Source organism: Nipponia nippon, unplaced genomic scaffold (assembly GCF_047370975.1).
Source record: "Nipponia nippon isolate SJK-2023a ecotype South Korea unplaced genomic scaffold, ASM4737097v1 scaffold_1, whole genome shotgun sequence".
NCBI classification, from domain to species: Eukaryota; Metazoa; Chordata; class Aves; order Pelecaniformes; family Threskiornithidae; genus Nipponia; species Nipponia nippon.
The window spans coordinates 139,570,081-139,596,262 of NW_028262290.1; positions in this window are offsets into that span (position 1 = coordinate 139,570,081).

The window sequence follows — 26,182 nt, forward strand, 5'->3', positions numbered from 1 at the left end:
TGGATAAAATCCCAGACATGAATGTCTGACCAGTTAGGCTTTAGCTGGCTCGGTCCCCAGCTCTCACATGACGTTGCTTTGTGATGCTTTGTGTTTGGTGCTGTGGCTCTGAGATCATCAGGTGCACTTCCCATAGTGACTCATGGATGCATTTGGACCAGAGGGGAGGAGGTGAAAGGGGAGAAGGGATGTGCGTGTGTGCGTGGGTATGTGCACAATGCAATCTGAGGCACACGGTGCGGGGGATGAAGCAAGGCAGGCAGGCTCTTCTGCACAGTCACTGAGGAGGCAAGGCTCCCTGGAGGACGGCTGGCTGCAGTAGCCTACTGTAGGTGCACTGGAGGAGCCATTGCCTATATGACCAAGATAGCTGGTACTCTAACATGGGCACTATGTGAGATGCCTAGGGTTATATGCTGCAAACACCCCCTGAGAGCCCTCAAAAGAGAAAAAACAGCAAGGCCAGTCACAGGTGCAAGCAACTTCAGGTGGTTACTGTCGGTCCTATGCTTCTGGGGTCCTTGGGAGCCTGCATCTCCCATGCCTCGCATCCCTGCTGGCAAGCTGCCTCTCATTAGCTGCTTTGCAAAAGCTGCTGCCTCTCTCAGCATGCTGATGGGAACAGATGCCTTTGATATGCAGGGGTGGAGGGTTACCACAGACCAGCCAGCACAAGGCAACTTGCTCCACCCTGGGTCACTGCATAGACTTAGACCTGAATGGGAGTAGCCCTTTCAGGGGAGGATCTGGGGCAGCGGGCTTGGAGGTGAAATCCTCATTGGAAGAGCTAGGATGCTAAACAGAGCAGTGGGTGGTGCTGAAGACAAAGGCCTGGAGATGGGAGTTTCACAAACTTTTAGAAGAATTTAAGATTCTGCTTCTAAATCTGTTAGTTCATCAAGAAAGAAAACAAGGACCAGACTCTGATCTCAGCAATGTCATTGCAAATATGGATAATTACACTGATTTCAACTAATTCTAGAAGTGATGATCTTGTACCACTAAAACTAGTGGTAAAACTTCCTGTGATTCAGTGGAGCTGAGAAATCACCTCACCGAGACATAACTGCAATGCATTTTCAAATGCCAGCCCATCAGACTCCAGAAACCCAGCTGTGTCCTTGCCTGCATCCCGATCAGTAATTTTAACCCAAATGAGATGTCCTATAGTTGCAGCTAAATCTAGACTACTGTATGCCTTAAAGTGAGGTTCTGCTTTTGGAATTATTTGGATAGTTGGCAAAAATAAATCAATTCCGCTCATTCCCATATGCTAATTGGCACACAGGACAACAGGACTGGCAAGGTACTTCCAGGGCCACAGAATCTGGCTCTGCTCGGTTGTGGGCACCTTCTCAAGCTCCTTCGCAAAAGGGGAACATCAAAGTGGAACACAGCATTTGAGATAAACTCTCACTGGGGACTTGTAAAATGTCATTAATACATCCTTATCTCCTTTAGCCACTAGTTCATATGGCTTCTGCAAACATAGGTAGAGAACGAATCAGATCATTGATTTGGAGTCAACTTGCAGTTGACTGTGAAATTAAAGATAAACTGTACACAGATACTTTGGGAAAATTTGTGGCATTTGAGAATAGTTAGCCTTCTGTCAATATTTCTATTTCAAAAGTATTTAGAAGATGGGTAGGTGAAATCTTGTTACTTAAATTATAATGCACTGAACGATAACAATAACATATCTCTATCATCATCATGATATTAAGACTTGATCATATCTAGCATTTAAAATGATCAAATAACAATTATTCAGATGCCACCATCTATAAAGCTTCTTGAATAATCTATAGTCAGCAAAGCTGGGTGACACCAGTAATAACCTAAGAACCTAAGATAAAACGTGTGTCCATAAATAGCCACAATGAAATCTTGGCATAGTGAGCATTACTAAGTTGCATGGTAGCAGGAGAGTTGATAGCGGGAAAAGATGGCAAGCTACTTTTGTATTGGCAGTGATGTGTGGAGGCATAAGCCCATGGGGATAGGCTCAGGTACCCACTCATAAGAGATCGTCCCTGCCCAGCAGCTCCTGCCCCTGCTGCTGAGGGTGCACTATCTGTCCATTGGCATGCGTGCGGATGACTCAACACCGTATGTGCAGCACATCCAGTCACCCTGCGCACGGGGAGTCACTGGCTCACGCGCCGCAGCCCTGCCTGGGGTCCTGAACACTGCACAAGGCTCTGCAAACAAGTGCTCAGAAGTACTACCCCAGTATAGCCTGGCAGTGCTGGTCATATTGGGAATCAAATTACTTGATTCCCTGCTCACCTGAATTAGTGGTAAGTGGATGGTAAGTGGTAAGTACACACGGAGACCTTCAACATGTTTGTCTCAGGATACAAATCCACATACCACATCATGCTTCATAAATTAAGGTGTACATAGCTGAGCAGTGGGAAAGAGGTGTAATATGTAACATCACAGGTAATATGGAATAGTATTGCAGCACAGACTGTAGGCTGGAGCTTGCATACATGCGATGCTACGAATGGCTCCAGCACGTGACCAGACACCCTTCTGAACCAGAGTACCTAGGTCCTGTGACTGAGCATGAGAGGAAGGATCAGTAATTTTTGAGGTGAAAAGGCTTCTGCAAATGGAGATAAACTCTGCCTGCATCTCCAGTCAGTACCAAACAGTTGCAGATGCTGCAAAACATTCCCTGTGCTCCGGTGGCATCGTCTCTGCATCGCTTACTTTCTCTTATATGCCCACACATATGTTAGCGTGCAGGAACAGAGTGTGCTTGGTGCATCCCCTCCAATCCTCTGTGCTTTCAGCTGAAAGCCTTTGCCTCAAGTGCAGTGACTGCTTCAAAATACGTCTCCTTCCTGAAGCAGGTGACTGAGTGGAAAGGTGCTGCAGGACGCTGTTTGCACTGGGGAGTGCAAAAGGGGCAAAAGAGGGCAGGGGCAAAAGGAGGGGGACACTTGGCCCAACTAACTTCTTTTTTCCAGCCTGCCTTCCCCTTCAGTGCTGGAGCTCAAAGGTGTTCATTAGAGGGAAAAACAAGTAATTTTCTCCCTTTCAGAAATTAGCTGGAAGTGTCCATTTTACTATCAGTGATGTTTCCAAGCAAAACTACAGCTGAGTGTAAACCTCAAAAACCACTGGATTGACCCAATGTCATGGCAGCTGAGAATCGTTAATTAAACTGATCGTATTTCAAAGCCCAGAACTGATTGTGTTTCAAAATTCTGGCTTGTTTTTGAGTAGTTCCATCAATTTATTCTTCTCCTACAGAAAAATGATATGCATCCAGGCTGTTACAGACCAAATGATGCAAATGGATTTCAGCACTGTTCCCATCACACTCTCTAGGGCTGAAGCATCCCTTGAATAGCCCATGAGCAATGCCCAGCCCCATCCTCCCACAGGATGTTTGTGCCTTTCCTGTTGGGATCCAAAAAGAAGCGGCACATCCCAGTGCAAAACAAGGTGAAGGGGATGAAAATAGCAGAGTGAGAAGCATCTAGGGAAGCTATGGGGTGTCCTTTCCCTGGTGGGCTCCAGCCTACTCTTTGGAGAAGAGTTAAGGCTAGGAACAGTAAAAAAAGACGTTTGAAATTTCTGTGATGTTTGTCCTTCTTTGCGATAAAACTTAACAAGGGTTTACACCAATTGTCCTCAGGAAGATTTACAGTTTCCACACATTTCTGTTTTATTATGCGACTTGTGGTGGGTGTTGTCAGCTTCACAAATTGCGCTAATAAATATGACAGCCATAGGTCTGTCTGATAGTATCATATTTCCGTGTGTTTCCATTCCCTTGCCTCTCCTGGCAGTGTGTGACATTGGCTGGGTGTTCCAGCAGTGGCTGCCTACAGCTCCTCTGACCTCAGTATCGGGGCAGATGAGAAACAGACCATTGAATGTTGTGAAACCACTGTCATTCTGGGAAAGCATCTGTAGAAAGTATCTCGGGAGACGGCCCTCCGGGCTTCCCCCTTGAATTTTTCCATCATTACCAATGCCGGTACGACTCCAGTGATAGCAGCAGGGGCTACTGCTGGCAGCGGGAGTCTGCACCGCCGCAGCATGTCCTGGTTCATGCTAGGTGACGCAAGAGCAGGAAGGCTGAAGACCTGTTTACACAAGCCTCCCCTCACCACTGCAGAAGCACCTGTGGCCACAACCATGCCACGTTGCAGGGAAGGAAAAAAATGTTGGGTGGAGGTTCCTGGAGGCTGCTCTGCATGCACAGGGCTGGCTGCAGGAAGGAATGTCCACGTGTTGCAGGCACTACCTGAGGTGCAAGCCCCAAAGCCTGGCCCATGGGGCGAAGTTGTCCCTTAGTTACCTTAGACAGGTACCAAAGTGAGGGAGTATCTATATTCCCCCCCGGCTCTTCCCAGTGATTGAAATGAAAATTGAGGTTTCTCTAACTTTTTACAGTCCCTGTGTCCTCTCAGTGCACAGGAATCACATTTTGAGAGCGATGTGTATCGTAGCCCTGATTACTTACATTCATTGCCTAGTTATTTTTATTTGCATCTGAATTTGTGGGCTAATTACACAGGCACACACACAGAGCCAGAAACCACTTTGGCCCATTCCCAGAGATAAAGTAACCTAAAGCATGCATTACCAGCATGCTCAAAGGTTTGCTCTACCATTTATCTGATAGGTCTTTAAAATAAAATGGTTTAATAAGCCTTCAAATGAAAACACAGAACCACCATAACAAAGGTTTCCATGCTGAAGGCAACCAAATCACAACACATCAAAGTCTTCCCTAGCATGAGTCACACCACCTTTGGGTGCCATCTGAGGCTTCAGAAACCATAGCCCTCCTCCACGTGGACACTGACACACCACGTGGCATTTCTCACCCCAGAGTAGGTGTCAGTCCTCCCACCTTGCCATGGTCCTACCACCCTTGCCCACTGGTTGCATTTAAATGGTGATCCTTTTTGGATTGCATCATTGATAGAGCACCTGGGCAGTCCCAGGAGGAAAGTCCATCCCTGTGGGAGACTCTTTGCATTGGGAACATGCCAAGAGCTTCCCTGCCTCCAACGGTCTGAGCCAACCTGGATGTCCTTTTCCACCTCGTCCTTCCTATACAGCCAAATATCCTTTTAACCTTGTGGGAGCCTGACCAGAGAACCTAAAAGGCTTCTATAAAATACACATTTAGGAAAAAATATTCTGGACTATACCCTTGGAGGTGATGCTGTGGTGTGTCTGTGGGTGAGCACGGGTGCACCCAGCCAGAGAGGAGCTGCTGGCTGGGAGCAAGTGGGGAGCTGTGGGGGAATGGGGCATGTGGTTAACTTTGCTTTTTAAAAGCCACTTGTTCAGTGGGAAAACATGAACAGGATTTTTGGAAGCTTATGAACATTATTTAAGAGAACTTTGAGAGTTTTTCCTTCTTTACAAGAGAAAGAAAGCCAGGCCAGAAACCTGCCTCCCCCCTGCTGAGTCAGGTTAGTTGGAGCAGGTGGCTTGAAGAAGGGAGAGTTTTAGGGAAATACCTCCGGACTGGCGCTCCCAAGGGAAGGCGGGCAGGGGACTCTGGGCACAAGTAGGACTGGACATGCTTCACTTCTGGCAAGCCGCTGCTCTGGGTGCCAGCACTTTCCATGTATTCACTGAACTCAGAGAAAAGCCAGGAGATTGTGGGGGTTTAAGATTTGCTTTTTCACTGTAACTATGTTTAATTTTTGTTTTTAAAACTTGTACTTTACCAAAAGACCAATGTTTGGGGCTGTTCTTCAGTTAGGCGTTCAAGTCTGTCATGTAAGATTAAACATTTTTCTTTCTAAACTGTGATAAGAAATATGAGTCAGTTTAATGTTTGGTAGCATCTCAGCTGAGCCTATTAAGGATGTCCCAAAAAGATAGAAATTGAAATGGTGAAAAATACATCAAGAAGAAGACAGTGTGAATTTTTTAAAGTCAAAATTTACATAATTTTTTTAAGTAATAGTGATCAAGCCTTGTAGAAGCAACTAGTGATTTTGGGTGTCTGGTTCTGCAGGGGCATTTTTACTCTGGAATGAAAAGACATCAATACTTTTGCAAATAACTCCCTTTTAGAGTGTAACATCATATACATACCTATATATCCACACTTATATACTAGCTGAGATACGGCTTAAGAAATAACAATATAATGGAAAAAAAGATTCCCTGCTTTCACAGTTTGGAGCTTCATGGCCATTGGAAGCAGAGTTATCTGTTTGAAGCCTTGCCATGGCACAATGGCTTATACTAGCTGTAGACTGGCCTATTTTGATCACAGTGCAGTAAGTGTATGCACATATAAAATATTCACATAACATAATTTTGTCTTTATGTACCAAAAAGCCTACTATTGCTTTGCCTCCGGATGCTATCTCCTTCAATTTTGAGGGGTAAATCCTCCATGTTTTTATGCAGCATCAGCCAAGCAGGAGGGTCCATTTCCTTCTCTCACCTGCCCTTCCTCCAGGGCCAGGGCAATGCCTGCTCTGACGGCTGCGAGGGCTCACACATTCCCCTCTGCTTCTGGTTTTGCTTTTGGCTTTCTTCCTACCTGAAGTGGCCTCTTTGCCTCAGGGAACCAAACAGCTCCTGGTTGCATCCAGCTCTCCAGCTGGCAGCACCAGGGCAGAGATGCTGTCATTGCTCCGACACAACCAAAATGTTCCTGGTGGTCACTGCTGCAAGGAAAGCACAGCAGAAGGGAGAGGTTAATGGGAAAACAGCCCAGGCTGCAATGGGTCTGGTGGTCAGGTAACCGCTTGGGAAAAGCTTACAGGATATAGTGATAAAAGCACCTCCATGATGTCTACAATGTAGCCCCACAACTGCAAAGCCGTACTCATGGTGAGTACAAGTTCAGAGGCACCCTTGGAGGATTTGGGCATAGAAACACTGAGAACAACAAAAGAAAAAGTCCTCCCAAAGTTTAATTTTGTAGGATGCAATTTTTAACCCATAAAACCTGAATAAGTTTAGTATCTCGCATCAAGGTGAAAGGAATTTGCCTTATCCCCAATATTAGGAAATGTCAAGACAACTCAATCTCCAGGCAGTGCTGTGACCTTTTGAAAGCATTTTTGTGGTCAGGGTTTGCTTCTACATCTAAAATTAACTTCAAAGCAATTTTTCCCCTTTTCTAAAGAACCCAGGCTTTGGGTTCACAAATAAATAAAAGAAGGCAAAGTAAAGGAGACCAGATCTTAGCACTTCCCAAAGCAAAGGAGATTAAGAAGTTTTTTAAAACTGCTTTATAAGCCATGGACTTATGGCCTTCCCTTGATCTGTGTGTGCACAAGAATGAAAAATGGCATATCTATCTGGAAAGATCCTTTTTAGATGGCGAGATTCTTTTAAAATCGTAAGCTCTCTTGAGAAGGCAGACCCCTCCTTTCCCTTCCTGGGTCAGACGTAATGTACTATTGGCACTTAATGCACAGCACCAGGGACTATGGGCCTATGTTTTCATCTTTTAGTGATGGCCCATTACCATTTATCTGTATAAATTCCATACTTCCCAGCCATGAAACCTGAGATTTGTATAAATAATTATGGAGACACTGCAAATTATGCCCCTCCACTTTCCCTGGCATGCACTGATGTAAAAAAGCACAATTGATATCACACCGTTTTGAGTCATGAAATGATAAAAAATTATATCTGAAGATGGCACTGATATGTGCAATGTGATTTGAGCCTGTGGACTGTGGTACGGGGATGGATGAATTATAGTGTTAAAAAATAAAAGGAAAGCAAAGGGGTTTTTTTCTCATTTGTGATAGCACAAAAGCCCTTTAAAAAGCTGGCCTTTGATTCCAGTGGTGGACTAAGCCTGAAGAATGAACCAAACCAGGAGCCCATCTGAACGGCAAGACTCCTGTCCCTCAGAGGTGCTTTTCGTCCCTGTCAGACACATTGGGAATAATCTTGCTGCCTATTTGTTGGAGCTGCTTTCCCAGGATAGTCCGAGAAACTGTCCTGCAAAGACTCTACATCAAGTAAGTCCCCATGAACATGATGCACATCCAAGCTAATCAATGGAAAAGGCTGGAAGGGACTTGGAAGGCCAACTCAACATATCCATGCAGTCCTTGACACATATTTGTTCAATTGGTTCGTAAGATTTATAGCAATGGGTGCTTCACTGCTTTGTCAGCCAGTGAATTGCCAGCACTTCACTATCTGTAGGGTTAGGAAGGTTCTTCCTAAAGTGCTTAGCCTGAGTCTTTCTGGGTACCATTAAAGTATGTTGCTGCTTCCTGACATGATAGAAACAGAGGTCAGATGTTTCTCTTCTTGGCAATGCTTGAAGGTGGTTCTTCTTTGGAGTCCCTAACCCAATTCTTTTGATATTTCTTCAGGTCCTCCTCAAAGGACACTTCAGATTGTTTGCCTCTGGGATGTCTCTGAGAGGTCCTCACTTTCCTTGATGTGCAGTAGCCAAACCTAAATGCATCCTTGCAGCTGAAGCTGGACTAGCGCTTTGTGGAGCAGAAGGACTCCTGCAAATGCCCGGCAAGCTGTGCTCCTGTATAGGAGCATACTCCAGACACCCAACATGAAGTCTGACTTCTTTGCCACAGCATGACAGGGTTAACTCACTCAGTCTGTGATCCATTATAATGCTTGTCTCCGTTTCTGAAGAACTGCTCCCTAACCAGTTTTTCTCCATTTTGTGCTTTTGCTTGGTTATTGCTACCTAAATTTAGCACTTTGCATGTGTCTCTATTAAATTTCCCCCTTTTTTTCAAGCCTATTTCTTCAGCTTGTCCAGATCAATTTGAATTCAAGCCTATCCTCCAATCTGCCAGCAATCTCTGCAGTATCATATAATCTGTAGCTGTAGTAAGCATACTTTCTATTTCATCACCCAGCTCACTAAAGGGGAAAAAAAAGCAGTGTGTTTAAGTCAGAAGCTGGCAGGAGTGGATTTTGTATATTTGAGATATCTTTTGATTTTAGCGTTGAAACACTAAACTCTTCCGTGGGTATAGTACCCAGTCGGTTATGCAGCTTCCCTCTGGTATTTCTCCATAGGTTGTTTACGAGAATGCCATGCACAAAGGTGACAAAAATCTTACTGAAGTCAAGCTAGACAACCCTGCAAGACCATGTGAACACACCAGCCTGCTGGCAGTTCTTGGCCCTTTTCTATACCTGTGTGGCTACGCTGGGGCACGCATTGCCCAGGCTGTCACAGAGGTCTGAGGTATTCATGACTCAGAAAAGGTTTAGACAAACTCATGGAGGATGTTGGTGGCTGTTCGTTATGATGGCATGAAAGCCATCTCCTGCAGAGAGACCCTGATGATAGCTAGAGGCTGAGGGGTAGAGCAGAGGCCCTGCCTAGCATCACCTAGAAGTACGTCTTCATGGATTATCTGTTAATTAGGTTAATATCCACTTGTGGTGGATAATGAATGTCTGATTTCATGAATCCATTGACCACGTTTCGGTCTAGATTTACCTAAACCAGGTACTAAAAAACAAACACCCAGTGAAGCCTCATGGATCCTAAATTCATGCCCTGACATTTTGCTTTCCCTTCTTTAAAGGCTCCATACCACTTACATAATGCATAAAGTTAAGTGAGTGTTGGTAGGTCTCAGTATGAAAAAGTGAAATCTTGATTTCCATTATTTTTAAGTGGAATTTTTTTCTGCAAAACCATAAGCCAGATGCATGTGATTGAAAAGCCAGTGTAAGGTAACAAATGTTAATTTCATTGTATGGTATATTATATGTTGGAAGTGAAAGCCAGAAATCACAAGCTTTTCAATGTGACATGTAATATGATTGCTCTTAGATACTGGCCTGCTTTATTTCCAAGATTTTAAAAATTACATTGTGAATACTCACACTGATCATAATAAAACGATTGCCTGAGATGTGTGAATTCCATTTAGCCTTTTCAATGAAGCACTTAGTGGGCTTTGTACTGGGTGGGCACGACCTTAGAAAAGGCCTATCATTTGACTATGAAAACATGGCTTAGTTCCAGTGCTAACAACATAGCTCTCGTAAAATAACTTTGGTGGGTGCAATGACCTATAATTTTTGTAACATCATTGAAAAAAGTGTTCTCCTTACAGCAGTGTTACTTGTGTATGGGATAATTTTTTTTGGTACACATTAATAATATAGGTTTGATTAGATATTTTTATCAAAAAAAGTGAACAAATGTCTCCGGATGCTTGTTCTAGTGAAGGGTGAAAGCACTCAGGTCCCATGTTAGCAGTGCTCTGTACTCAATTCTATTATCTCTCCATTTTGCTTTTTTTTGTGAATCTTAACACAGCAATTTGAGCCACACCAGCCATGTACTATCAGATGGTATAAAAATACGATGTGGAGGAAAATACGACACCGTGCACTCTGAATTATAACCTGAAAAAGGCACTGGTGGAATAGAAGTTGTTCCTCTGACCCTGTTCCCACTCGGCCTTGTTATGGAGCAGTTTGACTGTGAATACCTCAGTGACTAATTCCTGATTGCCACCAGAGTGAATCCGGCCCAGGGAATAATGTATTTGCCATCAGTTCACACTGTCCAGTACCTTTTCTTCATTTCAGCTGACGTGGATGATGAGACTGACAATCTTTCTAGGCTGTATCCTCTAACTTACGTCATCACTGACACCAATGAAAAGAAGAATGTAAAATGCAGCTGTTTCAGCTGAATTGTGAGCCACTATGACTGCACAAGGTGGAGGGCTCATGACAAGTATGCATGCTTGCTGCAAAGGCAACAGAAGAGGTGTTTTTGTATCGACTCCAAAGGATTTGAATGAGGGCAAGTGCCTTTTTCACTTTTTGGTTCTGTTTGCTTTGATATAATCCTGCTATCCGAAACCCCAAGGGGAAATATTTCAACACAGAGACAGTCTTCAGTGATTAAACTGTCATGAAACACAGACGGAGTTGGTAGGGTTGATTGGCTCTCACTCTGCCTTGACGCAGCTGTGGCTTGGATGAAGCAGAACTGCTTATGAGTCAATCAGGCAAGGATGGGATCATGCCAGAGGTCAGGGGAACCAGCTTGTTGGAGGAGAACAGACAGCTATTTTCTCCTTCAGGTTTTCTTTTTTTTTAATGCTAGTGATTTGCGACCCTTGCCAAATGAGGAAGGCATCCCCACCACAATCCCCATCATGGACTGGTGTTACTCAGTGCGGTACTGCTAGGGCCCAGCACCTCCAACCCTCACCCTCAGCAGGGCCAATCCAGGGCCCTGAAGGAGCTTTTTGCAGGAGACAGTCAGAGCCTGGAGAGCCACCCTAGTTTCTAGGTTACTTCTGCACACAGACCAGGAGCTCATTTTAAGGGGTTCCTATATGGCTTCATTACTGGAGCATCTACAAATCAGGGAAAATGTTGGTAAAGGTGACGTCTGTCATTCCACCTCTTGGCTCTGCCCCATTTTCTTCTTTGCACTTTATTTTATCCATCCTGAAGGAACTGCATCTCAGCCACATCAGATAGTATCCTTCCTTGTGTAATAGCAAGGAGGCTTCAACTGCTGACTCTGAGACATGATGTGCTGTTGAAAAGTGAGGGAACTGTACTGTGGAGCTGAATTTCTGTCTCAGTTCACCAAAACCCTTGATTTGTTGACCAGCAAATTATGTCATGAAGCTCGTTTATTCTCCACATGGCGGCACAATGTGCAAGGAGGTACTGGTGACTTCTTTTACAAGGGTTTGAAAGGATATGGAAAGACTGTTGGATACTGCTATGAAACGACTGCTTTAAACACAAATGTATGTATCACAGCAAAGGTTAAAGAAACTTCAAAATTCTGAACTAATAAAGTAAAACTGGAATGATGTGCATATCAATAAAGGCAAAGAAACTACGCCCATGCGGTTTGGCTTAGTGGCCCTTCTGTGCTGTGGGAGGATCCCTAAACAGGAATGAATTCACTCCCTGGTTGGGTTTTGTCAGACTTTAGAAAGAAACTCAGCTAGCTGAGATACAGCTGATAACAGACTGATGCTGCTCAAATGGAGTCTAAGCTGTAACTTCCATAGATCATCTTAGCAGATTAAACAGTCACAATTGAAAGGTCTTGATTTGTAGGCACCAGGCTGTAAATTAGCTACTAAAGTAGAAGGCTGTGAGTTTAAGAACCTGGCTGGGAACACCCATCCCGTAGTACATGTATTTGCCAATAAGGCTCTATTAAGGGGCCAAAGGAAGACAACACAGCTGTGACTGATCAAGTGGAAGAGAAGTAATACAAAACACCCAGCAGTTTTGTTGCTTCTAGTATATCCTGGAGCGATTAAAGATGTAAAAACAGGCAAGAGAGTCTGAATCTTGGCCTTTCAGTAAATGGTCACCTTTCTTTTAGTGCATTTCTTAGGTTTTGCAGTGTTCTCAAGTTCCTTGGGCTCATACACATCTTTTCCAGCATGTAGGCCACCTGCCCCGTTTACTATAGGGACCCTATTTTTAAAGGTTAATTGTGGATGCTATGTTGTAATCATCCGCATCTAAATCAATTAGTTTTTATGGTTGCCTGTGCTTAAGATGTGGAGTTCAGCTTTGCATTTAACACACTCCTAAACTATCTGTAATTCCTCTTTAAGCTTCCTCTCGTCCCTCCAGTTAGCTGGTTTTCACCATAATATTAATTCCATGCCCATTGTTTTTTATCACACAGTCCAATAGGCTTACTGGTACACTATCTGTTTTAGTAAAGCCTACCTGCTGCTTGTGCTTGGAAAAGTTGCAAATAAATGGCATATTCCTCACGTTGGGAGGAATGCATGTGGAATATCACATTAATCTCTAAATACAGAGCTTCTTAAGCTTTCTGATTCTCACTGGAAAGATATGTGGCATGAAAAGAGAGGTTGAAGATTGTTTGAGGATGGTTATCTAACAGCATATAAATAGCTGGGAGCAAATTATGTCATGACGACATCTTGTTATGCACTTTGTGCAAAAGTGTCTGGCTGTTAAATGGTCACGTTGCAATGCTGGCTAAAGTTGTGGGGGACTTTCTTCTGGAAAATGAAGTTTCTAATAAAAACCCGCAAGCACTTTGAATAATTGCTAACAATAACCTGGACTATAGTGCTTCAATTGTACAGTTCAGGAACATTAAACCTCTTAACCTTTGAGTTGCCTACTTGATTTTAAATGAATATGATACTCAAGATGATAACAACTGTGCTGCTTCGTTCTTTATTAAGGACACACATGATTTCTCCCCTGCACATTAACACTCTCATTATAATAATAAAGAATGGCAAAAATACAGGTATCAAAAGATTATTAGTACCTTCTAGACACAGTCTTTTCACAGTTCCTGTTTCTAGAACTACACCACTCTAATTAGCGTAACAACTATTGCTACATTCAGAGTGTCAACAATAACATTTGATGACACAAAAACCTTGAAGAGACTCATTCCATCCATTGTTCTGTCTGGAGTTTGTTTGAAAAAATCTGTTTCATGTCTGCTCTTCCCCTGTGTTTCTTCTACAGTGTGCAGAGAAAAGCAACAACAATAGCACCCATTTTTGGGGTTAAGGTGAATCGACCTGTACATCATAGGGAAAATATGCTTTCTTCCAGAACACCACTGCGCAAACATACTGCATCCAACATGAACCATTCTGTTGAGGTTAGTTGCATTTGCATGCTAAAAGAACTTCTCCACATCAAAATGTAGATGCCACACAAAAGAAAAGACAGGCCAAGAAGAAAAACATGTTTTGCTAACAACAACAAAGGCAGCTCAGCTTTTAGTAATGGATAAGATAAAGTATTTTGCCCGGATTCAGCTAACTCTACGTATAAAGTGTAACATTGCTACCACAGGACTTAAAATAGATGCTGGCTGCATGAACCAAAACTCAAAGGACCTTTGAGAAGGGTGCCCAGCTTGACTGCCCTAAGCCTCAGCAAGGGGGATGGAGCAAAGGCAGGTCGCAGCCACACAACGTGCTCTCTGCAGCCAAGCTGTAGTAGCCCATAAGGTGTTATCAGAGCAGCATCAATGCAGCCGTGAGAGATGAGATGAACAGGACTGAGCTCCCACGAAGTGCAGGGGCTGTGTACGTCCATCTGCACGCCTGGCACTGCTTCTGGCCCTCAAACAGGCAGCATGCTGCAGCAGGGTGCCTTTATCCTAACCAAAATCCCATTGGATAACCCCAAATCTGAAACACAAGGCAATTTTCTCCAAAATAAAATAATTTTCACTTAAAACGTCTAGAAATGCTCTTACCACAAGAAAGATTTGATGAGCAGGCACAGGCCAGATTAATTAGCCTGCTTGCAACTCAAAGCAATTCTGTGCATCAAGGTTGGAGAGAGGCAAAGCAGCACTTGTGTTTTTATATAAACACAGTGTAAGATTTCAGCCCACCCTCAGGACATGATCGATTCTGCCAGTCACGTTCTAGGCACCCTTCTCTGTAACTCAAGGTAAGCTACAAGTGCAGAGGGTCTGATTTTTAACAGAGGATTAAATATTGCTACACAATCCTCACCAGATGAGCTCATTAAATGGAATTTTTCTCTTCCATTACATCTCTCCTGGTTTTATTAGCCTCCTCCTTTTCAAGTCCACACCTCCTTCAGATCACCATTCCAGCTCTTCAGATATTATCGTTATTTACATGCAGCGGATTTGGACTAGATTCACAAAAAGGTTTACTCACCTAGCACCACTTACCTGCCACTGTACGTCTCAGCACCACCATTTGCATTCCCATGGAGCTGCTGCATATGCCTGGAGGTGTCTGTTTCCCTGCCAGAAAAATTCCTAAATATCAGCCCAGAACTTGCCAAGGTCTTAACAGTGTGAGCCTCCGAGCACCTAAATCACATCTAAGCTCTTTTGGGATTTGCAAACAAAGCACTACCCCCGCTGCTTGCCAGGCCTGACCTAACATGCATTTTCAGACCACACCTTTCAGATCAGGCACCATGCAAAGCTCAGTAAGAAAAATAGTGGTGAATCTCTGTGGTTCAGAGGTCAGAGCACCCACACAGCATGTGTGAATGAGGTTCATCCCCTCTGAGCGAGCGGAGCCTGTCTGTCTTACAGGCTCTAGTCTCAAGTCATTTCTGTGGTTGAAGGTACTCCTGCTCTTGAAGATGCCCCTGTGGATGGGCCAGTCAGGAGGTACTTATTAGGCCAACTGGGGAGAAAAGTAGGAGAGAAATCAAGTGCAATCAGCATGGATGAAAATGCTAGCGGTGGATTTACTGAACCAAAGTGAGAGCTACCCTCTTTCTCTGGCTGTACCCTTTCTGAAACGGTCACCATAGGCACTAACTGTATAAGAGAGGACTTGCCGATGGAGAGACAAGAGATAGGCTGTCTACCAACTTGGACAGGTCAGCAAATTCTTTGTGAAGGAGAAGGCTTACACTTTTCTGTCTCCTCATTGTTTCCTGCTGCTTGCTTTTCGTTGGCCCTTTTTTCCAGCGCAACAGCCTTAGTACACTACATAAAGAACTTCAGTTCCACCAGAGACCTTTCGACTCTTCTCTGGAAATCACTCACTGGCCTTAGCTAGTGCATTAGCCAGGTTTGAAGTGTCCAAGAATGGGATTGTGTGTTCCCATGACATATCCTTGCTGGGACAGTGTGTGTAGGGCTTGTCAGGTCTCAACAACATGATTGTTGGGCATTACTGGACCTTCTGTAACATCATTCATGGGAACGCATGGCATCCACTGTTACCAAAGCCTGCTCATTATTTTGCAGGTACCACCCTTCATCTTTCACTCTATCTTAAAAGCACTTGGGATTTTAACTGCCCCTTCCCCTGTCATCATATCCTATGCTTGTAGTAAAAACCAGAAGAGATATTTAAGGTCTGCCAGCGGTGGGTGCAGCTGTACCAGCACTGGCTGTTTTGCTTGGAGAGTAGAGGCAAGAGAGGCTTAACAGCTGCAGAAGTCTGGCAGAAGACAGAAGGAGACAGCCGGCCTCCAGACTCTTGGGAATGGTGAAAGGGGAAAAAATGTTGTCTCTGTCACTTCAGGACAGCTACATAGGTTGCTGGGTACTGTCTGAAAGCATCCTCAGTGTCTGAAGGCTAACTCAAATTGTATTCTAAGTGGAATGAAGCAAGTTTCCAGGACCTTAAAAACATCGCGGGGCAGATGAAAGGGCCCTGTATGCCTGTTGTGACTTCCCCACTACTTTGACTGGATAACTGTCCCACAACTTCTCTGCTTTATTGGTTAGGTTTATTGTGCTGTGAAATTGCAGAGACCAAGCTGTACAAGAGCAGATCTCTGGAATTCAAGTAATAATTATTTTAATATTTCTTAAAAATCATTCCAAGTCAGTTCAGATCAGTTATGGAGCCAGTCTTAGTGTAAAACGAATTTGCACAATCACTACGGGTTTGATAATGCCCTATGGACACAACTAACTGGGAACAGAAATGTTTGGAAAATATTTCCAACCACATTAAAGACAGTGGCATTTGCAAAATCGTGATGTGTGTCTGATATGCTTGGGGAAGATGTCCATTGCTGTATCTCATTACAGGACATAGGACCTGATCTATGGTAAGCACTTCACAGCCTTGGATGGAGAAGAGCAGGAGGGCAGCTATGGCTGCACAGACTGTGGGGGTTGTTCATCCTGAGCGCCTTAACAAAGAGCTTTCCCAAACCCATCCTCTACCACCATCAGTAGCACCTCTACTGAGGTAGAGACCTCCTCTACTTTGTTTCTGATTCTACTTGCACCAAAGTGAATGGAAAAACTCTTATTCTCCTCAGAGTCATTAAAAACATATATAGCTGGTAGGGATCTCTGGAGATACCACAACCCAAGGCAGAATGGGTTGTTACTGTCAGCCAGTCCTGACTGATCTCTTCTTAAAGATCTCCATACCTTTTTCAGGCAACCTATTCTGCTGCTTTTCTACCCTCACTCTTCATGAATTCTTCCCACCGAAGCTCAAGCCTTGCTTTATCCCCTACAAACATGCAGGGCAAATCTTTCCTCCTTGCAGGAGCCTTCAACATAGACTCATTTTGTCACCCCTTAGCATTTTTTTTAAGGCTAGGAAACCCCTATGCTTTTGCCCTTCCTTCAGAGGTCCTATTTCCTCTAGCCCTTCTCATAGTTGCTCCATGAAACCTTCCTGGTTGTCCGGTGTCATTCTGGGAATGTGGCACACAGGACTGGAAGCGGCATTTGCAGCACCATGAAGTCCAGCAGCCCAAAGGATGAGACCTTGACATATGCCCAGACAGTCAATAGTGCCATCTCCTCAGCTGTAGAACAGCAGGGATTAACAAAATAAGAAATGAAAAGAAGCTTCATGTGCAGGCATCCCATCCTTCAAGAAACCGCTTTGGTCATCTGAAAGCCACGTCTCTGACCATGCAAGGCATGCTCTGCTGGATGTAGAGGGAGGTAGAGGGATTCAGATACTGTTAGCATCCCATATCTCACCTGATAAAGCCTGATGTGGGTGAAGAGGGTGAAGAGAGGGCAGCATGTGGATCCTGACCAGTGCAACAAGCTGGGTGCATACAGTCATGTTTGGCTGCTATTTGCTTGGCTCTGAGACAGCAAGTGGCGCGTCAGCAGCAGCAGGAGGCAGCTGGGAGGAGGCAGGGCATTTTGGGTTGCTCCTAGGATGTCAGGTCCATACACATCCCCTTAGCGCCTTTCTATATTAAAATTTGGAATAAAGGAGGATGCAAATTCAACACCCAGCAGCTGAGATGAATCAAGAGCAGATTGAGTCAATCCACAGTAAGGGCCTTGCATTTCAGAAGTACCCACACATGGCATGTTATTAAAAATAACTACTCAGAAATAGCTTTTCTGACTCCAGTCAGAGACAACCCAACAGGTCATGGGGTAAAATTCAAAAGTAGCCTAGAAAAGTGGACAGGTGAAACCATCTTAGTGGTGAAACCACCACCAACAAAATCTCACCAATCTCAACAGGACTAAAATCTCCCTCTTTATTTTAGTGTGGATACACCCATGAGATGGGTGCTGTGAGAATTTGTAATCATAGATGCTGTGACTGAAAGGACCTGTCAGGTCATTCATTCTCTTCTCCCAAATAATAAATAATTTGTTCCTTAGTGATACCAGAAAGGAATTACAGCTCATACTGAATTCAATTATCTGCCTAAAAAGGCAATGAGAATCTAAGGACTTGCAAGCAACCTTTATCATCTTATTTATTTCCAGGTGATTTCCTGAAAGTAGTCACAGCTTGATGCTTTTGTGAGGTCCCATAACTCCCTTCTCAGAGAAGATGTATTTAAAGTAATCATCCATTTATGCCATTTATACCTGGCAGATAACTGAACACTAAGCACCATTTTAGATTTGTCTGATAAAAAAATTTGAGAGAGATTCCTGTGAAAATAGGATTTCAATGATATTTTGGGAAAAACACTCTGCTTATACTGTTTCTCTAATTTAGATGCTGAATTTCTACTAATGGACCATGGAAGAGAGTCACATGTGAGGCTTTGGTGTGCCTTGAGGTCCTTTACACATGGAGGGGGTTGTCAATTAAAAAGAAGCGTCTCTCTCATTTTGCACCGAGGTTCCCGCAATGCCATGGAAATGAAGGGGATTACAGCGGCACAACCAGGAGAGATGCAGTCATGAATCAGACCCTGAGCTAACAGCCTATTTTAAGTCATGTTCAAACTGTGTTAATTGGCAAAAGATAAAACATCCACACTGTTTGTTTTGCTGCTGTAAGGAGCTTGTGTTGAAAACCATGACTAAATAATAATTAACAGGCTTCAAGTAATCAATCAGTAGTATTTCATGAAAATAAGTTGTAAACTAGAATCTTGGACTGAGCTTTAAAGTTTGATGATGGTTTTTTTTTTGGTTTGGGTGAGTTTTTTTGTTTTTTTAGGACAGCAATGATGCAAAGCTGAAACTAAATCCAGGCTTGCACTTGATTAGCAATTCCTTATTGTGGTTTTACAATGTTAAATTTGTACAAACAGATTAAGTGTGTTTTTAAGCTGTTCCTAAATAGCCTGGGAACTACGAATTAAGTGCAGATTCTGCCCAGCCCCTCAAAAACCAACACACCCTTCTCCAAGCCCAACACCTGCTGTTAAAAATACATCACACAATGGCTCTGATCTTATATACCAGCAGATGTGAAGATGCCCAGAGGTCTCTCAGATGTTTGTGTTCCTGGGTCACGTGAGGGCACCAGGAAGGGGAGGGAAAATTATTCTGGAATTCCAGAGGTCACCGCTGGACAAAAATAATGAAAATTGCACACATGTTGAGAAAAACAAAGGGTTCAGAAATCTGGAAATTTGGCCAAGAAACTTTACTGAGGGCAATGTTTCATCCCTGAATTAAAAAGAAAAGAAAGGAGAATACAGAAAAGAAACAAAAAAAATGTCACCGGGAAAAAGAAAGGACTCTTAGGAGGTCTCTAGCATCAAGCTGAAAATAATTAAAAAGTTCTAGCCAAAAAAAGAGAAGGCAATCCTCTCTCACAAAGCTTCCCTGGGTAAGCTCTTAAATATTGCTACCTGCAGCTAGCTGATACATTTTCAGGTTATAATTCATGATCACCTTTAATGATTTGCTGCACTGCTTTGTATTCAGAAGAATTTTATTTCCAGCGCACCTGGCTGGTCTGCCTTTGCTTTGTCTGTGCATTTTGAGCCAGGGAAGAAGTCTAGAATTTGGCCCCATGATTTTACTTGTGTACTCACTCATGTGATAAATCTGATTTTAGGGAGATTATTCACACCAGCAAGTCATTATTTAAATCAGAAAAAGCTTTGCACCTCAGCCCACAGTATTTGTTATTTCATTGGTATTAGCCATTTGCGGGTCTGTATCCTTTTCCTTGCGCCGAGGAAGGTCTCGCACAGTCCCTGCTGGAAGAAGCGGTGTTTGAAAGGCTCTTGTACACATGTGGAGGGGGATGAAAGCCCGGGCCATGCACGCACAACACATGGCAGCGTTAACAGTGCTCAGAGCTTCTCAAAATAATCAACCGAGCTGCAGTGACACAGCAAAATACATCATAATCACATCAATTATGCAATCACTATTTTGTGAAAACAAGCCTCTGGGATTTCTTTTTAAGTAATCAAAGAAATATCAGATGGGAAAACAATGAACCTTCCTATTACAAATGAGCAAGTCTCTGCTGGGGAAGGGAAAAAAAAAAAAGAGAGAGAGAGAAACTAGCCCCAGACAGGCCATAAAAGTGTCTAATTCTGCCTGCAAGAACGTGACCCCCTTGTCTTCGGCCCTGGGAGAGGGCACAGATGCTCAGCACCGGCTTGCTCATGCCCCCTCCCCACCCATGGGTGCTGCACGGCCCCTTTCCTGGGGATGCCACCAAGGTGACACTTGCATTAGGCTTGGCATGGAGGAGGGAGCAGTGCTGGGTGTGTACCGGTGCCATCAACATGGATTTCACACCTGGCCTTCCTCCGCCTGCCTCTCAGCACCGCATGAGTGTCAGCAGCTCGTGGTTCCCATCAACGGGCCGGTAAATCCCATCCTGGGAAGAGAGAAGCCTGCAGCCTGCACCCAGGGGAGCCCGCGGTGCCCCTGAAATGTGCCACACAGCCCGGCTCCCCTGGCCCCCGCAGCAGCCAGGCCACAAGGGCATGGCGGTGGGATTTTGCCGCGACCTCGTGTGTTTTAGCAAACTACTTTTGCGAAAGCTGGCAAGAGCCTTACAAACTGCTCCCACCACTGCATGCACAGAGGCCTTAGAGGCTACCAAAATCTTCTTCCCACCAGACTTATGCAAGCGTGCTCAGCCGCGCTCCTGCCGAACGGCTCCCAGACCAGGGGTGTGCAAGCCTTGGGGGATGGGTTACAGCTGCTGCAACCGCAGCCTGAATTTGGCAGCAGCGCTTTGGAAGGAACTATAAAGAAACACTTTGCCCTGCAGCTAAAAAGCCTGATAAAAATCTGTAAGCATGTGAATGGTAAGGGGAAAAAAGGGTCAATTCAGTCCTCTCCCTTCCCTCTCACCTTCCTCTTGAATTTTCAGATCATCCCTCGTGCCCCTAGCTGCCCGGTGGGGCAGTCGGGCGTCCCTCCTTGTCTCCTCGTCCCAGGGCTGACCCCGTTGGGAGCAGTATGGCTGGCGTCACCGATGAACCTGTGGAGCCCATGTGCTGCCACAGCACCCAGGGCTCCCGCCCGGCCAATGGCCGTCACCCCAGGGAGCTCAGAGCCGGCAGCAGGGTGAGGGACAGCCACTTCTCGACAGCCACCACCGTCCCTCAGAGGCTGAGGGAGCGATGTGTCCCTGGGACATGGGACGGATGAAGCAGGCGCTGCATGGGGCTGAGGGTGCCATCCCTGTGCCCCCACCTGCCTGGGCACCCCGCAAACCCCACCCCAAATGGGCCGGTGCACGCCGGGGTAATCTGGCCCCTCGGGGAAGGGATCCGGGAGCAGCGGGTAGCGGGGCCCTGCCTTGCATCAAGCGTGAATAATCGGGCTTTAATGTGGCTGAAAGGTGGGAGGGGTGAAGGCGGCAAACGCACCACCTTTCCGCCTGGGGCCAGGGCACGAACCGCTGCTGGTTCCTACCCCTTCCCTCCAGCCCTCCTTTCAACCTGGGGCTGGGGAGGCAGCCCTTCCCCACCCCTCGCAAAATGCTTTGAGCTCAAAGGAGCCTTATAAACCCGCTCCCCCTGGCACACCCGGGGTCTCCCCGCCTCGACGTGGCCTCTGCCGCATCAGCTCTGCATGGAGGCCGGGCTCTTCCTGTCATGGCTCCCCCATCCCATCCCAAGGGGATGCTCTCCACAGGCTCCGCCGAGGGGTGATCCCAAAGGGTTTGAAGGATTCAGGCACCTCCTGCCCATTACATTTCACTGGGGGTTGGTGCTTAAACCCCTTGGATACTTCTGGACAGCCAGCCCCAAGAGTTGTCCCCTCTCCCTCCGCTGAGCAAAGGGAAATCCCTACAAAGCTGCCGAGGGTACTTAGAGCATGTGGTTTCTCTAGTGGCACAGGGGACGTTTCCCTCGGATGTCCCCTATCACCACAACCTGCAGTACCCCCAGCTTCCTGTCCCTGCTGGGGTGCTTCAGTTTGTGCTCAGCAGGACAAGCTCTTCATGGCAACATTAAAAACTGGGCAAGTGAGATGATCCAAGTTTTAAAAATGTTAGGGGTTGAAAAAAATAATTGTTTTCCTTAGCTCAAATAATTAATCAAGGTGGTGGAAACCTGTTAAATCAGCTTTGTCACCAGAGGAAACCACTCCATGCACCTCCCTTTCAGTGCCAGCTCATTCTTTTAAAACACAAGGTAAGTAACACGAATGTATAAGCTAGTACTTTGTCTGGCTTTGTATTAAATGTCCCACCCGAAAAGTCTTCCAGTTCAAGTGCAAAGAAAAGATTTCATAATGCATCCCCATTACTGCTTCCTCTCCCTCTCCTTCCAGCCTAGCTCTTTCTATTCCTTACTTTCATTCTTGTTTACTCCCTTCATTTTCTTCCAACTTGTGTGTTGCCAAAGTTGCTTATCTGCCTTTTCCATAACCAAAGTATACAGATGTGGCTCTATAGGTTCCAGTGCATTAACAGGCTAGCCAAAGGCAGGCAAACCAATACACAAAACCCCATTTATCTCAGAGTTCGATCTTTTCTTTACACTTCCCTACAACGGTAATTATAGGATTGCTCTACTGTGAAGTCTTTTCAATCTGCCTACATTTCCCCAGCTCTGAAGGATGATGTCAGGGGGCACATGAAGAGATGGGTTACCGTGTTGAGTTTTCTTGTGTTTGTGTTTCAGGACTTTTCAGCCTTGCTGTGGAGTGAGAGTGCAAGAAATCTCCCAGTAATTCTCTCTTAGATTGTGTTTGAATACATCCTGAGAACGTACAGCTTGATTCTGCATGGGGAGGGCACTGCAGCTGGGTGCCTGAGCATGGACCACTGCTATGGACCCCAGTGGAAAGCTTTGGATGCTCAGCCCTGAGCAGGACTGACCTCTAGAAAAGAAGACTAATATGGCAAATACAAACACATCCTAATCGTATATAAAGTAGAAATTAATACACGTAAGAGAGTTGCCCCTTCCTACACATTTCCTGTAAGAAATTATCAAAACAGCAAATCCAATGAACCTTTGACTAACACCCAATAGCAATTCAGAGCTTTTGAGTTATGGTTTTGAAGCAGAAAAAAAGAAAGCTAATTTGACAGAGTGGAGGCGATACAAGACATTGCATTGTACACAGCACACTGTATGAAGGCCAGCTAATGAATTCAGATAGCTTGAAAGGAAAGGAAAATGAGTGTCTTATGTACAAATGCTTCTCATTGTCATTTCATTTACTCTAATTCTGTGTATATACAGTCATATTTCTTCAGCTTAAATTTATAGTAACTCTAAGGAAACCAACGATATGTTAAGATGCAGTTATTAAAAGAAGAACTGGATCTACAGTTTGCAGTCAGTATTTAGTGCTCTGAAATACTTAGATATCCAAAGAAGCAGGGGAAGAAACTATAATAAACTTGAGGGAATCAGTCTTGAATTGATGTGGCAACTTTCAATTTACTGGAAATTCTGCTTTTGGTTTCAATGATAGTAGAAGAGAAACAAATATGGAAAAGTTTTGGAGCTTGGACACTCATAAAGGAAGCCCTGCCTCCAAACCTGATGCATATTTGCAGAGGAAGGTTGAAGTAGCAGGTAGGGCATTGGATTAAGACTCAGAAGACCTAGGGGGAATTTCAGCTCTGTACCAAACTTCAATGACAGTGAGGAAACCCTTTAATCCCTCTCTGTCTCATTTCTACATCAGTAAAACAGTGTGGACTGCAAAATTTCTGTGCCAACCTTCTTTTTTCGTAAGCAAACCTCTCCGTATCAACTATGCATCCATCAATATCAACGAAGCATCCATCAATATCAACAAGAGCAGTCGGGCACTAGTGCAAGGATAGCCCAGATTATACATGCACGCATATTTTGCATAAATAAAATGCAAGCGCAGATTGAGAGCATGGGAGACGCAGACACTGGGGCTTAGCTTCTATTGCACTCCTGGTACGGCACGCAGGCAGTCATATTACATGACACACTGCAGCCACCCCTTCCCTCTGATTCAGCCTGAAAAATCTGTGAAAAAGAAGGTTTTAAGCTTACTGTTAAAATAGTGCTAATGCTTTCATTTAAAATGTGTAAAGGCACAGGGTAGAGTCTTAACCAACACCTTACAAACACGAAAAAAAATAGAGAGAGGAAGGGGTGCACCAGACTAAACTGTTTTTTTCTGTGTCTTTTTAGAGAAGAAAAGGGCATGGGAGGGAGAAAGAAAGGTCCGAGTGGAATAAATGTAAATGTATGAATGAGACACTTCTAAGCATACCCAGGTGTCTTGCCAGCTCAATGCAGAGAGGTCACAGAGAAATAGAATGTCTAATCATTGGAATAAACACAGCTGTGCATACTTACATTTTCCATACCTATTTTGCTAGTGGGGAAAAAAATAATCACCCCTCAGAAGATCTTTTCCAGCCTCTTCTAGCTTCTTTATTTTTTTAATCCAAATTTTTTCCTTAAGAAGTGTGCAAGAGTTATTTTTTAATTTTTTTGGGAAAAAAAATTAAGCTCCATACCCTGATTGGTTGTTCTCTTTCAGATGATTTTTAGCATTTGGAACGTTGCTTTGCCCTCCAAACATTTTTGGTATCAAATTGTATGGAAGTGTGTGAAGACAATTTTTTCAGTATGGAATTTAATACTTGTGAAATTTTAAGGCAGAGAAGGAGGAGACTACAAGGAATTTTGGACAGAAAATGCAAAACTGGAAGACTTTGTTTGGACACAGCCAATGGGGAAAAAGAATAAAACTAATTCTGCTCAACGTGAGGCACACAAAATTCAGCAGGAACCACTGAGGGTTATAATTTTAAAAAATTACTACAAGCTTGAGAAGAATATTTGAAAACCTTTGAATTCATCATGAATATTTTGAATAGATATGTCGTTTCAAGATTTTTTACAAACCAAATTTGAACCAAGAAATCTGGCTGTAAAAAACCAAACATGCTTTTGGATAAATCAGCTGGTCAAATAACAGATATTAACTCTCCCTAGAAAGCTTACCCCACTTGTACTTGCTTTTAAGGAATTCATTGTCACAGCATTTTGCAAAGAGAATTTATGACAGGGTAGGAAGGCTCCTTGCAAAATTAAGTTGAATAATTGAAATTATTCTTGTCTTGTGGAGAGAAAGCTGCTTTTAGCACGTCATTTGAAAACAAGGGGCTCGGCCACCAATTACTGCTGCAGTACATGCGAAGTATGTATGGATAAAACTTGTACATACCGGTCTGCTATTGAGAATTATAGCAACTGCTATCTGCATTTCCATAAGAAATCCACATTTTTCTTTGTTTACTTTTCTTTTATAACTTGACCAAAAATATTGCTCCAAGCTGAAAATTTCTTTTAATTTATAGGACCAGGGAAAAGAGGTTTGTTGTTTTATTAAAATAACATTGAGTCTGTTACAGCTCAAAAATAAATTTTGTAAAAAGAGATTTTAATGTTGTTTTAAGAATGTGATACATTTGCTACTTTGGAGATTGAGCAATGACAGAAGATATTTACAGGGCATCTTTACAGGGCTTGATGGTAGTCTGAATTCCCATAATTTTCAGCCTCCCTGCACGACTGTTTTGTCTGCAGCAGGCATATGTCCTTCGGGAGACTACTCCCACCCAGCTGAGAAATCATCACCCCTTCCCTGATCCACGGGATCTCCACGCAGGCTGCTTTGCCGTAACAGAGAAGCTACTGACGAAGAGGGCAAACTGGCACGCTCAGCTTCCCTTGAAGCTGGACCTGGCTGACAGAGTCCACCTCTTTTGAGGTAGCAGACATTAATCAAGGCGGTGGGATTAGATGGGAATGACTTTGTTGATGCAGCTTTCCGTTTTAGCGCTTCTTCCCGGGGCAGACATGGACGCAGCAGAGAGATGAGTCGGACACAGGAGATCTAGGCAGAAACACCAACTGAACTTTGTTGATAAACCAATTTTATTTTTTTTCTGGGAAAAGTAGAAACAAAAGGAAAAGCAACAGAGCAAGATCATTATGGCTAATTCTCTTTTAAATATCCAGGCCAATTCAGATAATGTTATAGCAAGGGCCATATTGAAGCAATTTTTAAATAACCTTTCCCGCC